The sequence below is a fragment of the Megalopta genalis genome, chromosome 5, assembly GCF_051020955.1.
Source record: "Megalopta genalis isolate 19385.01 chromosome 5, iyMegGena1_principal, whole genome shotgun sequence".
NCBI lineage: Eukaryota > Metazoa > Arthropoda > Insecta > Hymenoptera > Halictidae > Megalopta > Megalopta genalis.
This window is the reverse complement of record NC_135017.1, coordinates 30168192-30185912: the sequence shown is the minus strand read 5'-3', so window position 1 is coordinate 30185912 and position 17721 is coordinate 30168192. Positions and strand designations below refer to the sequence as shown.

Below are 17721 nucleotides of genomic sequence, written 5' to 3'. Positions count from 1 at the left end.
AAAAGCAACCATACTCGTCTACCCTCTAAACTGTTGCTATCTTTCCGCTAAACTGATATTTACATTAACATATATTGTTATATGGTAATACCCCTTACCATATCATTTTCCTCACGGTTAAAATGCTCAGAACTTTTTCTGATGGTAATCATGTCTTAGAAGAAAATGAAACATTTATTACGCGCCTACATTTAGTTGAGCGCCTCAAAATCTTGATGCCAAGAGGACAGAATTTTATTTCGACTTAAAAGAACGGAATAATATTCGCACGTAACAGGTTGTTACTAGAAATCACCACCCCGGGCCTGACTAGTCAAAGTACGGCAGAGGGGTTGTTAAGCTTTAAAGGACGATCCAACGTGTTTATCCTTTAAATCGTTGTGCTGTGGTTGCACCGCGGATTTTATGCGCGTAGAACAAAACTGAGCAGGTGTAACACAAGACAGTGAAAGAAGACTTTAAGGATACTTTTACGTCCTTTTCAATTTCCAACGTCAATTAAGAAAGGAAACAAAGTCACCGTTTCACTTTAATTCGTTACAATTGTGGTAAATAATTTTTACTTCGCACGAAGATTCGCAGTCGAGCTGTTACACGGTTTATCGTACTATCGTAATCAAGCTTTAAAAAACGCGTACCAGATTACAACGGCCTGCACCGTGTATCCGAACAGCAAAGAAGACCTTCAAAAATGAATACAGAAATACCTTTAAAGGAAAGGAAAAGAACAATGGAAAAAGTAACTTTGACGAAGTAAATTGAAGAAAAGAAAGTGAATTCAACGAAGAAAACTCGCATTGATAATGCATCGGAATTTCAGTACGATCCGAATTCGCATTAGAACTGCGTATCGAAACGTATGTTTAGTGGGTGCGCACACATGGGAGCAGAATTGGGGCTCGACGAGAGAAAAAAAAAGACTGTAACGAGGAGAGCAAAGGCGTTCGAGGAAGTGTGCACGGCCCTGGCCGGAGGAGCGTCGACATCGTTGACTGAGCCGGCGGGGCGCACGGCGCCAAAATCGATTTTGAAAAGGGAAAGTGGCATGTACGTGCCAGTAGCGTGGCTTTACATATACAGTATGCGCACGATTCGCGACAAAAACGTGTAGGAGGTAAAACTGCAGCCGCGCCGAATAAAGGTTGCACCGCGTACGCGCGCACACAGCCGCGCGGGGGTGTTACCACCACCGTCGCATTAGACAAGCGTTCGAATGCGTGCGCGGTTGTACGCGAGAGCGACGGATGTCTCTGTGTTCGGTGGGCTCTTTCGCCTGTTCACGAGTAAGCTCTTTTTCCCATTCACGTGTGAGCGTCGGGAGAAAAGTTCGCGTCTCGGCCGCGGTGTAACGTCCGTGTAACCCGCGCACGAGCGCGATCCGCACGCGTGTGCAGCGTGCACACCGTGCGCAGCGAGTGTGCACGCCGCGTGTGCAACGCCGTGCACACGGTGCGCACACCACGCGCTCCCGGTGAATGGCGCTAGATGATGATAATTTCGGTGATCCTCGCCGCGGCTAATCGGAACCAACTGCCAGGGAACTCGAACATTTTTCTACAGGGGCGAGTTTTCGCCCTGTTGCCGATCGATACCCCGTCATTTTTTTTCCCCGCGACTACATAACCGGCGACCGAAGTTTACGGTAATTCCCCGTTGTCCCTCCGGTATCGGATTTGCGAAATTGTACCGCGTTATCGTCACTTTTTATAGGCCGACTCCCCCCCGCCCCTTCTTCTTTTGCCAGCGCGTAAGTGTTTTATGCGATTGTTAAAGGTTTTTGTATGCCCACAGTCAATGCTTGTCGCTTTTTTTCGCGGGGCTATAACATCGACGAAACTCGCGGTAATTTTGGACCCGTTGTTCGAAATTTATGGAATTGTGCGATGTTATCGTTGCCTTTTTTCGGTTTTTTCCTTCTTTTTCTTTCTTTCTCTTTTTTTTACAGCGGGCTCTTTCTTGTCCCGCGTACCAGCGTTTCATGCGATTGTGCCAGCTCTTTTTATACGCGCGGATCGATGTTTACTGTCCCATTTCGGAGATGCGGCCAGCAGAATTTTTCGGTTGTTCGTTTTGTTTTGCATACTCTGCCTTTTGTTATTTCTCTTCGACGATAAAACTACCCCCGAAAGTTTCCGATTTATTCTCCAGCGGTGAAAATTATATTTCTGATTTGTTCTTTAGCAGTTACCGAGATTTCAGGAACGTTTCTGTGAGAATTTTTTGGTAAATTTCTTTACCGAAAAAGTATGTTATAATTTCGTGGTTCAGGGAAATGAGTTACGCAATTTAAACACATCTTTACCATAGGATCTTTTGGCCATTAAATCAATACAATTAATTTTTTCATGAATAAACTGTACATAGCAGCAAGTGACTATAAACAAGATCAAATAAAATAATAAAATATTAATATCTTTAAGCAATTTGCGAAATCCTTGTTTATCTCAATTTTAAGGTCAATGGGCCTACACTGATTGGTTTCTAAGTTACACGATTGGACTGTATTTATGACAAAAATGAGTAGATATTATATGAGAGTTGAAAAAGTATTAAACAAATTTAAGAGTATTAATGTTTCACGTTTACCTTGTCAAAGAAAGAACAAAATATCCGATGGCTTCCGTTCCTCACAACTGACGAAAACAATCTTTCTTTTGCACGAAGGTCTGCAGTCTAATTATAACACAAATGCGAAATAGTTTCCACTCGCATGAGGTGCAATTATACCCGATATTATAGGGTCACAAGAAACTGTAGAATACGAAAATACTTGAAAGGCAACCGTGAAGAAACATGTCAGTATATCGATCGTGGAAACAGATAAGGCTATCGAAAACTGCAGAAGATTGAACGAGATGATCGGATTACGCTTCGTAATCTGTACTTACGATATTTGTACAACATACTGGATTTCATTTTTAAGAGATATATAACGGTCTCCGATAAGTTTTCGAGAAAGAAACAACGGAAGTTTATACAACGATTACTGTTTTGTGTCTCGATAAAAATCGAGCGGATTTTTATGGAAAATAAAAATTGTCTCCAGCATATTTAGTAAAATATGCTAAGTAGATAATGTACGAAATTTTTACCGTATCTAACTCGTTGTAATACACTCGGTGAAATTTTTTTAGTATGTTTACAGTTATTTATTGACGAGTGAGATAGCCTCTGGTTTATAAATATACTAATATATTAATAATATAAGTAATATAAGATATTAGTAATATATAATATAATATAATATAATATAATATAATATAATATAATATAATATAATATAATATATAATTATAATATAAGATATTAATAATATATTAATAAATATACGTAAGTAGAATTACTACAAGAAACGCTAAATGTAGGATGACATAATGAAGGAGATATTATATTTGATCTACTCGTCTTTCTGATAAATCGATGAAATCCGCAGCCTAGTTAACACAATCTTGCAAAACAGTTTGTAATTGTTTCATTGCAAACACGATTTGAATGTAAATCAGTGAATGTGAAAAAAACGTATAAACGGAATATCGCGGATGCGTGAATAGACACGAGTGACGAAAATAGACGAACCCCGGTCTACCAACGATTCGTTTGATGTTAAAATTATTTTATCAAATATTTGTGGTAGTCGAAAGAGATATTATCAGTTCCCCGTATCGTAAATCCAACAAATGTCGATAAAATGAGAACCGGGTCGACGAGAACGCGACTATTTCGAAGACGTCGCCGTGAAAACAAGCCAGCGTTCTCGACAGAAGTCGAGGAACTTGTTAGATCGATGATAGAAGTTCGCGATGAGCAAAAGAATGTCTTCACCGCGAATAGAAACAAATTGCTTCCCGGTTATCATCGATAATATCGTGCGGTTTCGCAGCGTGCACGTTTAATCGAAGCCAGCGGGAGAGCGTATTAACACCGCGAGCCGGCGAACGCTGTTGCCAACATTTGTAATAATGTTAGTTAAAACGCGCGTCACGCTCGTCCCGCGAATCGATAAAAATATTACCGCTTTATCGTGCGAGCACGCCAGGAAATTTTTCCGCTAGAAATTCCGCGATTTTGCAGAAATCATTAAAAATGCCGGCGCGTTGATATTTTTTAATTTCGTTTATCGTCACCCCGGAGAGACCGTGCGCCTCGATTTCTCTGCGACCGTTGTGTCTCGTGTGTTTGCGTTTGTCGATACCGGCGCGACATGTATTTCGATATCTCGCGGGCTAAAGAAATTTCTAGAAAAGATATTGATCGGAATTACACGGATTTTCTGCACTTCTAAGACGTATCGTAGATTACTTATCTTTCGCACATCGATATTACACCTACACACTGTAATGTATCTAATCGGTAGATACGTGTACGATCGAAATTCCTTTAATTGTCTGCATGCTGTAATGAAGATTGCAAATAGCCGACAGATTGAATTCGTGTAGGTATAATCTTCTGAGGATTCATTCATGAATACACGTGCTCGCATAATCGTCTCCGGAGTATCGACGATAAAGTTACGTTCGCGATACCAATCTACACGTCGTGACATACGAAAAATCATGAATTCTGTAATTAAATGAATTCAGCAAACTAAACGATCGATCTCCATCAGTTAACGAACTTATGTTCGTTATCTGTGATGCAATTAATATGAAATAATACTGCTGTAATGCAGCTTAATTACAGGACTACCGAATACCGGTGATCCTTGAAACTAACTTCCCGATAATATCTCGCCGCTTCGTGCGTTATCTGCGTTAAAATAAAATTAAAATACATACTTCGGACGCCGGTTAACGAATGCGTTTCGTTAAGCAAATCGTTGAAGCCTTCGAATGGGTATGTTAATTGGCGGCGTGCAAATAAGAATCGTGTTCACCGACTCCGCGCGCTAAAACGTCCGAACAAAAATGCTACAAATTGGGGAAATTTATCGGGTTTCCCGGTGTTGAATAATCGCGATAAAAGCAAGGCACAGCCGGATAATACAAAATATCTCGCGATATTTTTGAGCGGCTTGAAACGTTCTTTACGGTGTCAGAAAAACGGGGTTCCGAGCTGATAAAGCGAATCGAATTCGCAGTTCGATAGACAATATTCAATAAACTTTCATATTTTATGAAGTTATTGGTTTTCGAGACCGCGAATTTTGATGCGAAATAAAAATTGTCTAAATCGATTGCAACAAAAAGATAAGTCGTTTTCCTTGTAAATTTTAAAAAAATAGAGATGGCTTCTGTAAGCCAACTGGTTGAATTTCCTATGCCTAGATTGAAACAGATGTCTCCATTTTGTTGTTGAAACAGCCTCGAGTGCAAACGATTAAACGCGTATCCACTTTCGATAAAAGTGTCTCGTAATCGACAATTACAATTTGAAAAATAACGATACAATCATATTAGACATCTTCATTTGTCGAGGACTGTACACTCGGGAGTATTCGACGTCTGATTCGGTAACGAGAGTTTTTACAAAAGAGAACTGGTAATAATGTGGATCGGTCGAGACTGGTGTCCGACAACGTCATTGGATGAGAACGAGAAAGAAGCGCAACAATTACATCGTCGGTGGCCTGGCACGAGAATCAGTCGCGGCCGCCGCCGCCGCCGTCGTCGTCGTCGCGTGCAGTCGCAACGGGACGCGGTGCATCGGGACGGTGACGTCCGAAGTGCGTGGCGGACCGACTGCAAATTGCAGGCTGCAACGGCGGCGCCGCGTGCGATTCGAGGCTAACTTATCCCCGGGTCCCCGAGAAAGCTGCGCCGCACCGTTCCGGCGCCTACGGAGGCCGCGTGGGGCGGTGCACACGGCTACCGTGATCAAGAAGTAGGTGGAGAAGGACAACGCGCGAGCGCGAGCCCCGTGCTTATGCGAGTGCATACGTGCTACTCGGTGCATGCGCCTGCGTCCGCGATAACGCGCCAACCGGTGACTTAACAATGGAAAACCGACCGACAAAAACTGGTCGCCGTATCGGCGAAACGGTAACCGAACTGCCAGCACTGCCAGTGACGCTCTCCGTCGGCTTGACTCGTCGGCGACGTCTCGTTTCGATGTTGCTCGGTGGTCTTAAAGATCATGGTAAGCGATGCGATTTTGCATTTATGGGGAAAATGACCGGAGGAGGTACCGAATTGGAGAGAATATAGAATAACGTAAGGATGTTTTTACGTTCCTAATTTATTAGAATTAATAGAATATTAATATTAGAATTATTAGATATATAATAATAATAAATGATATATATTATATTAGAATTAATAATTAGACAGAATATGTTGCTGTTTAACGCTCGAACGGCAGATTTCGTTCACGAAAATATACGATATATTCATGAAAATAATTGCAACATATTTTGTAAGATACTTTTTATATAACAATAATATATAATATACATAATAATAAGTATATAATATTATGTATATAATATACATAATATTTAGACTCTGGGTCCGAATGGACCCGAGCCTCGTCATCCGAGTCTATCGACAATCACGCCTAAATTTTCTTTTCACCATCAGAGCAATTTTGAATCCCTTTGAATACCGTGAAAATTGTATTTTCTTACTTCGCTTCATGTGGTTACATTTTCTTTCTTTCTTTCACATTCATCATTTTCTGTTTGTACGCGCACAAGTGCATTTGCATAAAGTTTCACAGGCATGCTATCAGTTAACTTCGTTAGACTCGAAATTCTTTTTGCACGCAAGTCGAATATAGACGATTTTTAGCGTTTCGCAAGCGACGTAAATGAACACTGTCGGAACGTATCTATTATCGAATTGCTCCTAATCCATAAATATTATCCATAAATATTAATAGTCCCCGTACATTTATGTTACACGCTGTTCACGGCACACCGGCGTGACTTGCGCTTTTGCAACGCTATGAAACAATCTCGAATCTAACCAGTGACCTTGAATGCGAATAGTCAATTCGCAAAACCAGTTACTTATGTTAAAAAGATTGCATGATCTGCAGCAGCCATTTTCATCGCAGGAAAATCAATTCGATGACATGAAACAGATTCGCGTGTTCGAGAATGTTATTTTGTATTACTATGATTTGCGATGCCGAGAAAAATGCGAGAAAATCGTTCGCGAGCATAAATATTTCGTGTTTAACTCTTTCAATGTTTACTCTGGCACGGGAGAGAGAGCCACATCGTCTAATTCGTAGTATTTATGAAAAAAAAATTTGATTTCTAATATGAGCATAATGCGAGCATATAAGTAACACGAGTATAATGTGAATACAGGTAATATAAGTATAATGCGAGTGCTACAAGTAATATAAGTACAATGCGATCACGAATATGTAATATGATTATAATGCGAGTAGAAATAATACGATTTGAATAACATTCCCATAACCCTTTTTAATTTTACCCGGCACTGAAATTAACTGTGTAGTTAGCATAAATTGACGTCGACGTGAACGATCGGCGAATGATCCACGAATGAATTCCTATTGCGTTCAGGATTCATTGAGTAGAGTTGAACCAAGTATCGAATCAAGTTCAGATTACTGGTCAATTATAGTTCGACTATCGTTCACAGCCGTCCAGGTTGTGACCCGGTGCTCCGTTAGTTCCACAAGATAGGAGAACCGACGGTCGAGTCGATGCCGAGGTATAGTTCGTACGCAGCGCGTTCGATCGCGTTGCAAATAATTCACGAGGAGAATCGAAGCGGGCTGCGTCGCGCGGATCGCTAGGGTTCGATGAATCGATGGACAGCTGCAGCACGCGCGAACCTTTAACCGGGGGAACAATGGGTGCTGAAGAAACCGCGGCAACAGAAATGCACGGCGAGAGGACGAATCTCGCGCGATTGCGATGTCGCGGACTGGCGGCGATTCGAAACGCAACGGCTGCTGGTGGGCGTATTGGAAATTGTGACTCAGCATTCGACTTATTAACGACACGAGGAAGTCTCGTGCCGCGTGTACGCGCGTTCATTGAAAGCCGCGGGACTGTACAAAGGTGGATGACACACCTAAGATCTCGCTCGTCTGCGCACAGTGGCTCGAGAGAAACTCTGAATTTCCAATTTTCGACGGTCCCTTGATACTTAAATTCTTATTATTTCGTAAAGACCGGTAAAACAATAATAAATCTGGAATTATTTTAACGCTTGAAAATATTTTTTATACGAAATCGTTTATATACAACTTTTTATAAGTCGTATTTAAATTTTACTCTAAATTTGTACATAAATTTAAATTTTACTCTAAATTTGTATAAATTTAAATTTTATTCTAAATTTATAAAATCATTTAGAAACTGTATTTTTATATAATTTTATATAAATTCATATTTGAACACAATTTAGGATATATCTATGTTGAACTTGAAATCCGATTTATGTTATGTCAGAACGTTCTTGTCTGTCTTCTCTGTGTATTTGCGTCCACATTCGAACTAATACCAATTTTATGTGAAATAATGGAAATAATGCTTGCATACTAGTCGTAAATCACGCATGTCTATTAGAATCGTGCACACCATACGTAACATGGTGGGCATGATTCAATTCTCCGATAATGTCTGATTGTTTCAGATTGGAATTCCATTTCGAAGACTCACTATCCAGCTGTAAGATTGGTTCAAGGAATGGTGAGTAACATGAACGAATACGACCCAAGTGTGACCCCGCTCAGTTGAACCGATTGAACTCGGTAAGGACAAGTTTATTCAAAACTCATCCGAGTTTCGATTGAACTAATGATAAGAGAACAATTGGTGCAAATAATTTCTATATACTGCAGGGAATTTAGTAATAAATTATTCGTTGCTATATTCTAAATACAAGGTCAAACACGAATTAATCATCCCTCCTGTTAATTGAGTGAATCGTTTTTGTTATTTCTTTGAAATATTCGATTTTACGAAGAAGATAATAATTGTAAATAGAATAAAATTAGTTCGACACGTAGCTTTTAATTATTTTATTAACAATCGCGTAGGTATAGTTTAAATTTCTTTCCCATAATAGAGGTAGAGGGAACGACCATGTAACATCTTAACCAGGGTCAGAATCACATACGCAACACAATTTTTTAATGGCGGCAGAATGTCCTTTTACAGAGCATCTAACTGGGTCAAGCTGTGTCCTTGACACAGTGATGGATAAGGAGAAGGCGCGAGAAACGATGAAATGACTATGACTGAAATAAACCGAAGAAAAATGTTCAAATTCTAAAAATCATGATTCATAGTGCACAATGCACAATGAGAATTGTCTTTAGTAATTAGCAAAATGCAGAAGCAACGTGCACGTCTCTTTCTTAGTCACCTTTACGAGTTGAAAATAAATTCGTCAGAATTCCGAGATAATCGACTGCAATTAAAAGTATGATTTCCTGTTAGATAGCGATTAAATTCTAGAATAAAGGATTAGATTGTAGCTGGGACGATGAAGTATACTACGTACACTATAATTTCTATGCGAAATAAAAAATTTTCCAAGATGATTGCAAGAACCAGAAATGAAATAAAAATAAATTGTTTCCTCAAATAATTTGAATAAGCTGAGAACAGCGTAACAATATTGTCAAATTCTTCTTATGTCCTCGCAATTTTATATTGCAGCTACACATTTTTGCCATAAATTATAACAGAAGACAGGAGGCCAAAACAGAATTTCGTTTCCAGCGAACGTATTTCGAACCTCAATAATAATTTCTTACAGTCGCCTTGCTCGATTATTTTTACCTTTCATACGGCGTCGCGCATAATTATGTTAATAGCAATATCAACATTGTCTTTCCACTTGCACTTTACACCATCTCATTTCATTCGTATTCACAATTCGAACCGTCATTTTCAAATCTTCGAAATTACAGAAAAACTCTTCCTTAATAAACGATTGAATTAGTTCTTTTATTCGAGCTTACATTTTCATCGAAAAGCTTGGTAGGGTTAAGTGTTAACACTGTGCCGTCCGCAGATCTTAGATACGATTCTTTTGTTTGACGCCGGCATAATAGCTTGGAAATTTTAGATTTAAAAAAAAATTTCGAAGATGGCGGTAATATAAATTCCTAAAATTAAGATAAGTCACTCAAGAATTTTCGTACGTAATTCTTAATTAAATAAGCACAATGCTATAGTTAGTTTGCTGCCTTTTAACACTCAAAAGAAATATAGTTCAAATGTTACTTCAGTTTTTTAAAATGGCACCAAAGTGGTACTGATAGTTTTTGCATGGCACCAGCGTGGTGCCACCGGACGGTGTAGTGTTAACATTATCAATTAGATGCCTACTAATAGAATATTCGAGAGTGCAAAGGGTCAACTTAACTTACTCGTCGCGACACAGACTGTTGCCATTTCTTCACGACGAGTAGACTCGACGAAACCGGCCAACTGATTAAGTAACAGATTGCGAATTCACACAGAAACTATGAAATCATCGTCGGCAGGTGACGGTGTTAAAAAGTGCATGTCCGAGGCATCGAGGAGAAGAAAATGAGCGCGACCGGCCCAGAAAAGAAGCCGCGGTAGAATAGAAACGGCCGGGACACGGGCCGGGAATTAAAGAAAAACCAATCGGCCGTTCGAGCATATTATGCAGCCTCAGAATTTCAATTGACTGTGCCCCGGTTAACGCCGGAATCTCTGTTCCGGCACACGGAGACACCATTATGGCGGCCGGCCTCGATAGACGGGCCGCTAAACGGTCATTTTATTTTTAACTCCGCACACATTCATTTGTGCGCGACTGCCGAGTGAGACAAAAGGTGGAGTTTATTTGAACTCAATAATATTGACTGGCCGTCGCGGCGAGGCCGGAGGATCCGCGAGTAGCCGCGGCGCCGAGCATCAGCTTGGAAGATTGCTACCAGAGCCGGAGAACGGCCCTAACACCTGCCAAGTTCGATGAATCAGTGAACCGTCATCGCGCCGCGCTGCACACTGCCTACACGCCTATATCGCGATTCCAGTGGCTCAGATATCCCAAAACGAACCGTGCAGACGAGCGAGTGTTTCATTCAATATCTCGGACACAAAGAAATGCATAATCAATCTTAGACTTCTCTAATCTGTCGAAGGTGAGTCAGCGTTCGTTTAGTCTGATAATCAAATTCGACGGTTTAATAAATATACATCTTACTTGATTAAAAGTACATATTACAGTGAAGTATATAACACATTGTTTTTATTAATTATAAAAGAATACAATTAATATTCTCATTGACACGATACAAATTTGTATCATATGTTAAGAAGCTTTACTACAGACAAAAATGGTAAATAGATTTATGGATGATTCTAAACGCATTCCAGTTATATTTTTATGAAAAAAGTCGAACGTCGCCGATCCACTAAATTATTTTATTTTTCGTGCCGTAAGGTTATCGTGTAAAATACACAAATGAAAATTGAGAATATTTCTAGTTCTTATAAAATTCACAGCAACACGATGATTTTTATTTCAATTCTACTTTTGGTATATTAAAATAAAATATACATATCGTTATATATATAAATCAGAAAAATCTTCCGAGTACAAAGGATTAATATAGTAAACGTAGGAACGAGAAAGAGTGCTAATTAGATCTGTACACATCGCCTTCGAACTTTTGACCCGCTGGTTTCGTGATCGGTGCCACTCCGCGCAGTGTTTCTCAAATATTTAAGTGCGCGTGTAATTACGATTCCCGCGATACGTGGCTCGTGTTGTCAGTTTTTTTTTCCTCCCCTCCGCTGCACCCTTATCTAGATCAACGCTTGCTATGTACACCGCGTATCTGCGCCGTAAATACGACGGGAAAACGTGTGCGTAACGACGCTGCTGCACTACAAGGTGTTCGAGCGTCATTACTACTGGGAATTTCCCCGGTACAATGTCCGGAGGTTTTAATTCTAGACGAGCAAGCTATAGATTGCTGTAATGACGGGCTAAGCGGTTTATTTAATTACGCTGTGCTACGATTACAATGGAAACAGTCATTTTCTTGCGGTCGCGGGTTGAACTTATACGGCATGGTACACGATTTTGCTATCGATTTCAGACGGGGAGGTGCACTGAACACTGGACCGACTAATGGAAATGGTTTCCGATTTTTTTTTCTTTTACAATTCTTGATATTGTAACGATGTTTTCGTGAGAAAATGTTAGATCAACTTGTAAATTGTGCGAATAGTATGTACTAGAAGTATGTACTAAATAAAACAATATTGCGATACAAACGTGTTATATGTTTCACTATAATATGTACTTTTAATCCCATAAGATGCGTATTCATTAAACTATCAAATTTGACTCAAATGTTTACGATACGTAAAGTCGCGTTTAGGATTCAGTGGTTCCAGTGTCAATGATACAGTTATCGAGGACATTCCTACATTATCTTCAACTTATTAGAAACTTCTAAAAAATCCGCAGTCTACTTGTTAACATCACATTGACTGCATTTCATGCGCAAATTGAAAATTTCAACTGTTACGATCCCCCCGGAAAATTTGAGAGGCATTTTATCTGTTTACGATTTTTAATGTTCGTAATTATTAATTGTAACAACCGAAATTCACAGTTCTTGGAATTGTGGAACGAAACGAGCCACAATGTATTTCAATGCATCGCAAATGAATGGATGCATTGCGATTCAGCGCGCGAATTTTCTGAACTTTTCCAACTCGGATCCGTGATTTATCGTGCGTACTAAAAATAGATATTTTCCAGCGTGTATTATTGTGCTTCCTTGTTCGGACTCTCACTCGGACAGAATCCGTTCCGCTAAAAAAAGCTGCAGGTAATAGCGCGCATAAAACCGTCGCGGGGGACGTGGAGTGCAAATGAGATATGCAACGGAATCCTGTAATACAATTAGCCGACTGTTTTCGTTTCCGAAATAGCGGTCCGGTAAAAGCGGAAAATCGTTCGTACAGTTCGCGAAGCACTCTCCCGAGACGCGTATTTTCCAATGGTGTCAACGATTCGTTCCTTGCGATACTATAAATAAGAAGAGCTAATTGCGGATAATTTTTATTGCACAGCCATTCGAAAGATTTGATATTATGACTAGACCCCTCGGATTTTGTGCAAAATAATTCTAATTCTGTGCCTCGATTGTAACAAACCGAAGTTAAATAAACATTTATTTTCTTTCTTAACAGTTTTAATAATTTGAAAACAATCTGACAGCATTGTTTTACTCACGAATGGACTGCAGATTTTGTGCATTCATGGTCAAAATGGAATGCAGGTTTGTTACGTCCAATTATGTTATGTCGAATTTATTGAAACAATTCAAGGATGCACATTTTTATTCGGCTGTTGTTAAATTAAAATGCACGGAATATTATTGTAAGAGCTCAGTCAAAGTTTCCTCGTCGTATAACCGCCATAATCCTTCATTCTAAAATGCCTTGATTCCCTTGATTTATACACAGAAAGTGTTCTGCGTCGTTTACAAAGCGTGAAAAAAGTTTCCCACTGGAAACACGGTACAAGCAAATTCAATTCGACTAACAAACATGTAAGAGAACGTGAAAGTCGTTATTGCAATTACTGATACCAAAACGTTATCTCCAGTAGTTCCCACTCTGCGTCACACGGAACAACTGATAACATGGTCCTACCAAGCTAGATGCATAAAGGAGCACTGTAACCTTACTCTCTCTCTCTCTCTCTCTCTCTCTCTCTCTCTCTCTCTCTCTCTCTCTTACTCTCTCTAAACCCGAGAAAAGCTATAATCCCGTGTCAACATATATATAGTTGCGACGACAACATTCCGTGTTTCGCGATCGGTTATCAGAGAATCGGTTGTTAACCCCTTGCCTTACGATTTATTTTCAAAGTAAACGAAAATATTTCTGTTTTCATATTGAATACAAATTTAAAAATATCCTCCTGTAAGTTACAATGAAATCAGAAAAAGAATTCTCAACATGATTGAAATTATTGTGAACGAAATTTACGCGAACTATTTAAATTCCGTTTCAATATTATTCATCTTCTAATAATTCATTATAATTATAATAACACGGAACATTTAAATACGCAGCGGGTGTTATCGCCCGCCAAATTTGACTTTGGTACAAAAAAAAAATGGTTATGTTAAATGATTAATCTGCATCGAGGAGGATTCTCTCGCGTTATCAGAGCAACCATTCGCGTAGTTCATTGAAGAATATTTCTCAAGGATTACGCACGGTATTTTAAGAAGAGTAGCCCGTAGGATCAATTAAAATCGTCCGCAATTAGGTTCGCCACCTTTCGCCGAGCAGGCGAACGTATAACACGTGGCGCTTTTAGCGGCGTCGACAACCGCAGCCGGGAACGCGACAACGATTTCCGGTCGGTTCGTGGAAGAAGAAGGCGATAAAAAAGGATAAAGAATCGGCGAGAAGGGAAACGAGGCGGTTGGTCGCGGTGAGAGAGAGAGGGAGGAAGGAAAGGGAGATCGGGAGGGAGAAAGACCGGAGAGACAGAGAAGTGAGAGAGAGAGAGAAGAGCGAAGGAGAAACGAGAGAGAAACAAGAGAGAAATGAGAGAGAAACGGAAGAGAAATTAAAGAGGTATTAAGGAGGAACGCGAGAGAAATTAAAAAGTAACTAAAGAGAGACGAGAGGAATTAAAGAGGCATTAAAGAGAAATGAGAGGAACTAAAAAGTAACTAAAGAGTAACTAAAGAGAAACTAAACAGAAACGAGAGAGAGAGAAACTAAAGAAAAACGAAACAGAGACTAGGGAAATAACAATGAGGAAACCACAGAGAACCGAGAGAGAATCGAGAGAGAATCGAAAAAGAAACGAAATAGAATTGAATGAGAAATGAAATAGCAACGAGAGAGAGAGAGAGAGAGAGAGAGAGAGAGAGAGAGAGAGATAGCGACAAGACCTGGTCAAATTTTATTACAAATAAAAGTAAGAAACAGTTATTTGAAATAATTCATTAATAATGCTATTCTTTGAAAATACAAATAATATCGATCCATTTGAAACAATAGTAATTTCAAATAATGAATTTTTTTTTTTTTTATTTCAAGTATGACCAAATAAATAATCGTCCAAATAACATGCAACGATAAGATTTTACTTGAAGAAACCGTTGTATTGAAAAGGTTTTTGTTTAATCATATTACATAATTAGATCGGTCCTTTTATTTCTCTTGCAGAAACATTGACAAGATTATCCAGAATAAACCAGACTCAAAGAGCTAACAATTAGATCAAATCAAAATTTCCAAAAAGCATTTCAACAATTCTCTGAAACAACCGTTCAAATAATTCTAAAATAAAATAACATTATTGAAAATAATATTTCAAATAACGTTATTTCAAAAATGATCGCAGGCATGTTAAATAATTATGAAGTAAAACAACATGTTATTCGAAATAATATTTCGAATAATGTTATTTCAAATATGCCCAGGCCTGGGTGCGGTGAGTCAACGCGCGGGAACGGCGACGAATCATCGTCAATTTCACCAGCGCGCTGAGCTATGCCAACCGGCGCGGCCCGACGCGGCCCGGCTCGGCGACCAGTGACGTAATCGCATCGCGAAGGCACCATTGGCCCTTTTATCGTGCCCGTCGCCGCAAGAACGATCTGCTTTTCTGCAATGCAAAAGAAGGGGAAGGAGTAACGATCCTCGGGTGCCGATTTCCCACATACGCAACGAGCCGCCGCCACTTCCAGGTACCCCAGTGATAATTTCCTCTTTGCATATCCGCCGACGTTCTGCCAGCGCGTGTCAATGCCTTCGTTTCTTCAAACAGACCCCGTTGATCCCTTTCTCGCCTTCCTCGCGGCTCTTCGTATCATTCTACCAGTTTGCTGTATCATTATCCACGCCCATCGTTCGAGCCATTCAATTCGCAGCGAATTGAAGGACAGAAATGGTAAATATAGAATTTAGCAATTTTCACGGAATATTAAGAGCTGAGAAATTATAGTTATGCTATACAGGTAGTTTAAGGAAACTATATCGCTTGTAATCCATAAGGAAACCAATAAAGCTATCATTAATTTAATGATAATTAATAATGATAATTATTGACGATCATGTCAGAGTGAAAAAAAATTGCAAATTTAACCACTGAAACATGTGATGAAGTGCATTCTTTTAAATGCATTTAAACGTGATCTGTAGAGTGTCAGATATGTATATTATATGTGTTCATTGGTGAATTATCAACCAACGCTGCAAATAAAATATAAAATGCTAGAACGTTAGAAATAGTTACTCTGTTTAAATAGAATTTGGTCTAAAATTGAATTGAAATATAGATCATGCAAAAGAAAAAGAGTCTCGGTTATACGAATTCAAACTAATGTCAGATAAATAGCCACTATTAAAATCGAGAATGCAACTTTTCTGCACGCTATTACAGACGTTAACAGTGTTTGAACTGTATTAAAAACGAACACGCGAATCGTAGCACGACACCAATATTTCAAATATTTTCCTTGGACTGCTGACCATGGTTTACATATTTTTCTGCTATGTAATACGAATAATGCGTTCGAGAAAATGAATGAGCTTGACTACCTTGCACGAGTTATCCACGATAGTATGGGACCTCGCGCATACTTGAAAACGAACGTCGATAGAGTTCGCAGTGGCAGAATAAATAGCAATTAACAGAACAGGTGACCCTGTACAGGTGTTACTTTATGAATTTTTTTAAAATCGAACGATCCTTTTGCTGTGGTTTTTCATGTTTCTGTAACGTTCAAACGAACCGAACGTTCTAGGTTGTTAGAGCCAGCGGCAAGTAAGATGGAAGAAGCGTGCACGGTAATATGTTACAAGGACACGATAGTTGTCGCAGCTGCCATACTCGTATCGGCGATATTTCTTCTATACTGAACCGTTAAGTGTCACTGTCCATAACAGAGGAAAAGACTTTTTCTGCGCAGGGAAGTTAGCTCCGGTTGTGACGCCTCGCTTCATCAAGGTACCTTGTCACGATGCAGAGACAATGATCCTATAAAGAGGACTATTTGTCGGTGGTCCGTGCAGGTCTGTGCTTTTTATCGGTTGATTATTAATCAACTCCAGTCCTGCATTTTTCAAGGAAAACCTTTTCGAAGATCAGTACATAATAATAGTTCTTTTAAGATTTCAGATCAATCGACGGGAGCGTCATGAAAAACTCCTAAAAAAATGGCAACAATTTCATTCACACTTCAATAAAATATTTCGATTAATATTTATTCTTCTGATATTGTTATTTAGACGAAAAAATTATCGAGCATGCAGTACAATTATTGAAATCACAGCAGCACATTATATCACGTTTCAAAATAATTTTAAGAAACTTCTACATTTCAGAAACTGTTAAATTTGTAACTGTTGCGCGAGTCGCGAAATTCTATTGCAACGAGTTACATAAAATGGATACACTGTAAGTCGGAAAAACTATTTTGGATCACGAGTTAAAATGGCTCCCCGACTGCAAAGGGTTAATAGGCTGCCGGTAAGTAAAGTGTGAAGAGATCGGACAAGGAGAAACGCGCGCAGAGACTAGCGATGGATTGCCCATAGTCGTAAAACAATCGATCCCTGATTCACAATGGGGTATCAAGAAAGGAGTAGCTCCGACATTGAAATGTCTATCGCTTTCCCTTCATGGAGCCCCTAACGACGATAGCTAAACGACTGTTTGAAACACTTTACAGTCTCTTAGAGCTCTCATTTCGTGCTGTCGAGTTTCAGCAACATCAGAGGGGAACAAGAAGCCGGCCGTTCCCACGATACATCGCTCGCCG

General features: G+C 39.5%; 1 protein-coding gene and 2 long non-coding RNA genes across 7 annotated transcripts in view; 2 read left to right on the top strand and 1 right to left on the bottom strand.

The window, feature by feature from the left end:
- The window catches only part of Imp (IGF-II mRNA-binding protein), a 157053-nt gene that overhangs the window by 30078 nt on the left and 109254 nt on the right, over positions 1 to 17721 (bottom strand). The window lies entirely within an intron of this gene.
- On the top strand, positions 5594 to 15975 carry LOC117223263 (uncharacterized). 2 transcript variants are annotated; one of them, XR_013033509.1, is made up of 4 exons: positions 5594 to 6149; positions 8556 to 8611; positions 15379 to 15645; positions 15726 to 15975. It is a non-coding gene; the product is annotated as an uncharacterized LOC117223263 (long non-coding RNA). The 2 variants fall into 2 exon arrangements; XR_013033510.1 differs by having other exon boundaries at positions 8556 to 11049.
- On the top strand, positions 16020 to 17162 carry LOC143259531 (uncharacterized). 2 transcript variants are annotated; one of them, XR_013033512.1, is made up of 2 exons: positions 16020 to 16599; positions 16705 to 17162. It is a non-coding gene; the product is annotated as an uncharacterized LOC143259531 (long non-coding RNA). The 2 variants fall into 2 exon arrangements; XR_013033511.1 differs by having other exon boundaries at positions 16020 to 16613.